The following is a 4,528-nucleotide window of genomic DNA, read 5'->3' as shown; positions in this document are numbered from 1 at the left end:
GCGGTAGTTAACACAAGCAAAAACCATGTTTAAAACAAAGCCCAAGGAACACTCCAATAGTGTGTGGCTTGGGCTGCTATTAAAGCCAGAGCAGCTGCGGTGGCAACACGAAGGGACAGGGCAAGGAAATGCATCCCGGAGCACAAAGAGGGGAAAGTGGGTCTTGACACTGATCATATAATCGTGCTGGGCTTTTATAGACACTGGGAGGCCTCAAACAGAATAAATGCTTGAACTTTATCCACGGTTTACAGGCAGCGGCTGTAAAGGTCTTTGTTGCTGTTGCTGCCATATTAATGACCCAGCTTGGGGCGCTGCAGCCGCCGCCGCCGCCGGCCGCTTCTTCCAAAGAAAACAAATCAAAGTGAGTAACTCGATGTCCGGCAATGAGTTTTCCATTATATAAAAATAAGTATAAATCTTTCCCAGTCGGGCAGCCCCACTGCGACGTCGGAGGCTGGTGAAGGGGTCAAGGTGGCTAGACGCTTTGAACCCCTGAACTAGCGCATCAAAAAGAGGCTCCTTCTCTATGTTAATTGCAAAATAAACAGATGAAAATAAACCGTGGTGCTCTGGCTCCTTGGACAGTGTTTGCACCAAAGGAGAGAGGATGGGAGGCTGCTGGTAGGGGAATGGTTTCCCTTGATCTTGTTCTCCCTTACCTTTCCTACTCTGCCTAGGCGGATAAAAACCCCTGAGTAACTGACCCTCCACAAGCAGGGACATTAGTCTTCAGCTCCAGGCCATGCCTTGCAACATTAGAGAAGTCTTCATCAAAGTGGTATCTTGCACAGATGCAATTTAGTGCCTTGGAGGTTTTAAAAAATCGTTGCCCATTCATATTCTGATTGTCTTAAACAGTGGTTCTCAACCTTCCTAATGCCCCGACCCTTTAATACAGTTCCTCATGTTGTGGTGACCCCCAATTTCATTGTTACAAATTGAACATAATTAAAGCATAGTGATTAATCACAAAAACAATATGTAATTAATATATGTGTTTTCCGATGGTCTTAGGCGACCCCTGTGAAAGGGTCATTCCACCCCGCAAAGGGGTCGCGACCCACAGGTTGAGAACTGCTGTAAGTCCTTGGTAAGCGTTAGGAAGCTGAAAGGTGGAGGCACGTGCCTTGGTGGGGGAATTGGAAAAATGAATGAACAATAGCCTGAGCTCCCAGGACATGGCCAAATGGATGACTTTGGTTAGTTGGGCTGGGGTGGATGGGCATGTGAAATAAGGCGGGTGGGTGTGAAGGAAGAAAGTGGGACACTGGAGTGAGAGAGGGAGAGCTTGTCCCTGGAAGGGGGTGTGTGTGTGTGATGGTTTGGGGATGTGGTGAAGGGAATGACAAGGACAGAGTTAGTGGCAAGGGAAAGACATTAGACAGCTGGAGGGGCAGGAGATGGGGCCCTGGAGGGGGAAGCAGGTGATTCCTCCTGATTATAGGGTCTGCAATCCCCATCCCATCCCATCCCCATTCTTCCTTCTGATGCAACAGAAAGAACTCAACTTTCTACTTGGATGTGGAGCTTTTTCTTCCCTAAAATAGCAGGTACCCACCCAGCAAAAGTAAATGTGTTTCTTTTATCCAAACACTTTGTTTTCTTTTCTATATTTTATCATCCTTCTCTTCATCCCCAGACCTCTTTTCTTCCCTGGGTCCTTTCTGAGTATCTTTTCTTTGCCACCAGTGACCATTGATCAGTTCATTCATTCAGTCAGTCAACATGGTGGAACACCTTCTACAGTGACTTTCCAGAAACCATGCAAAGCATTCTAGATGCTACTAAGGGAGAGTCTCTGTCCTGAAGCAGTTCTCTTTCCAGTGTCTGAGACCAACTGGTGCTGAGATAAGTACCAACACAGAAATAAGCACAGAGCTGGGGCCCGCTTCGGGTCGGGGTGGGTGAGAGATTGTGGTGTGCGTGTCTGGATGGTAATAGTAAGGAGGGATTCAAGGAGAGAGTGGTTGAGCTGATACATGAAAACCATATGGGAGTTAGGTGGAGAAGAAGGTGTAAGGATTTGGCATAAAGAGGAATAAGCATGTTCAAAGCATGGAAGCTGCATTGATGAAAGAGAAAAGACTGTGAGAGCCAGAACAACAGCAAGGCTCTGGGAATGACAGGCTGCCTGGAGAGGCTGGAGCAGAGAATGCGAGAGAGGTAAGGTCGAGAGGTGGGCAGGGGCCAAGTCACCGAAGGCCTGATATGCCACAATGAGGAGTTCAGACTTGATATTGAAGGTACAGGAATCTACTGAAATGTTTGAAGTGTGGGGTGGGTCAGGGACAAGATCAGATTAAAGAGAGATCACTCTGGTTGTGAGATAAATAGACTGGTGGGCAGGGGTGTGAGTAGAGAGACCAGTTAGTTAGAAGGTTATTGCTATCTCCAGGGCAAGAGACAACCTAGCCCAAGCTAAGCAGGACCGGGGCAAAGAATACAGATTATGTAAAAAGGTGAGTCAGCTAAAGAGCAAGGCATGGGAAAAGTGAGGAGAGGATGCCTCCCAGAATTCTAGCAAGTCTAATAAATCCCTCCTCCTGTTCATTCCTTCATAGCTCCTCTCCTGGAAGGGCACTCCAAACTCCTCTTATTCAAACTCTCTCTCTCCTTGCGTCTCTGGTTTTGTTCAAGTCTTCTCCTCATACCTTCCTCTCACATACATACAGGACCATGGCTCCTGACAACTGCTCTTCTCCAATATCCTAAAGATCCTTCTCCTCCAAATCTCATTTTCACCTTCTTTATTCTTGCTTTTTTCCAATTCTATGCTTTTCCCAGCTTGCACCACAGTAGAGGATGAACTGGTTTCCAGCCTCTTGCCTTAAGGGCTGCTTGGGAGAAAGAATTGAAGGACTTACTGGGAGGCAGGGTGAGGGAGATTTGGGTGAATTTAAGGCAGAAATAAAATTAAATTAGTCTGGTTTCTTCGCTGAAATAACAGCCCATTGGTAATAGATTTAATGTGCCCCCTGGACATTTTCACTGCATACTCCTAAATTTGAGATTTGGGTTTTTTTTTTAGAAAGACAAGTGAAGAGAATCTAATTTTTTGGGCACTTTTATAGTTCAGGAAAGTTTGCCCAAAATTCAATGATTAGGTGACCATTTGTATGTGGTCTATGATAAATTGGCATGCCTTCATTTATTACACACTTGATATCTCCGTGCTTGACACTCCTACCTGGATGAGAGGTGATGACTATGGTTCGATTGTCAAAAGTAGCTATTGGCTTTTGGAAGTTACACAATTCTTTAACCAGCTGTATGTCCATACTCATGAAAAGGTCTTCTCCTGGTGGAGTGAAAAGAGCATGGTTCTTTTGACCTAACACAATGATACTATCTCCTGGCTCCAGGATTGGTTCTTGGTCTCCTTCACCACAGAATGTTATCTTGTGGCCACCTTTCATGCCTTTGTCAATATGAACTTCTAGAATCTTCTCTCAAACTATCTTCCTTCCATTGCACCTTTTACATCTATCTTTAGGACAGATTCATTCCTCATGGCCCTGGCACTCCATGCACACAGACTGAACTGGCTGAACCATTCCAGGGAAGATCTGATGAATTCTCATTTGCATTCCAGTACCTCGGCAATTGGGATGGCACTCTACTGCTTCTTTCTTACTACCTCTGCATTTATATTTGTCACATACCATGTTCATTGGTTCTTTGGCAGAGCTAGTTTTCTTGTTGCACTACTATGTACACCTTCTAAGATTACTGATGAACAACATTTTTACCTCTCCTTTCTCTCTGCATCCTCCCTTCTCCTCCCAAAGATGTCCATTGGGGGAGCCAAAGCCACCACCTGCTCCACCTTCTTTAATTGCCTGTTTTCTTTTGTCATACAATACCCCCTTCTTTACATCAGAGAGCATTTTGTAAGCTTGAGAAATCTGTTTAAACGTCTCTCCTTCATTTAGAGTCTTATCAAGGTGGTACTTCAAGGCTAGCTTCGCGTAAGCCTTTTTCAATGCTTCCTGGATTTGACCCCCCAAACATCACAGTAAGTGGTTTCTTTCACCATTTTTGACAGGCAGTGAGCAGGCTGAGGCCCGTGAGGAGGAGCAGGAGAGAGCACATTGCTGTGGAGAACATAATTCTTAAGAGAACAAGAGAGAAGCTGCCCTTCCCCCTGCTCCTTCCCAGCCACTGCAGGGAATGGGAGCATGACTCCTGATTCAGACATTTCGGAAAGACAAGTGGAGACTTCAGAGGAAACATAAGGAGTCATTTTTGTGATTTCCATATTAACAAGTTCAAAGCAGCTTATTTATCACATGATAATGTTCTGCTTGGCTATTTCACATCCATTACATTTCCTCTAATCTCACATCACCCTTTGGGGGTAATTATAGTCCCACTTTAGAGATGAAGAAGCTGCTGGTTAAGAAACTGGCCCAGGTCTGTGTGAGTCCTCAGCCTACAGCCTTTCCCACTCTGCCATGTACTCCCTCCATTGTCAAGCTAATGCTATTTAAAAAATAAAAGTAAAACAATAATAAGCCACATTAGC

The 4,528-nt window shown here is 45.1% G+C and overlaps 1 pseudogene across 1 annotated transcript; it reads right to left on the bottom strand.

Moving 5' to 3' along the window:
- Nucleotides 1-3,068: 3,068 nt before the first annotated feature.
- On the bottom strand, nt 3,069-4,039 carry LOC308513857 (dnaJ homolog subfamily A member 1-like; annotated as a pseudogene). Its single transcript has one exon. The product of its transcript is annotated as a dnaJ homolog subfamily A member 1-like (transcript).
- Between the last annotated feature and the right edge of the window lie 489 nt (nt 4,040-4,528).

This window comes from Myotis nattereri (assembly GCF_964212035.1).
Source record: "Myotis nattereri genome assembly, chromosome: 2".
NCBI lineage: Eukaryota > Metazoa > Chordata > Mammalia > Chiroptera > Vespertilionidae > Myotis > Myotis nattereri.
This window is presented reverse-complemented; position numbering and strand designations above follow the sequence as displayed.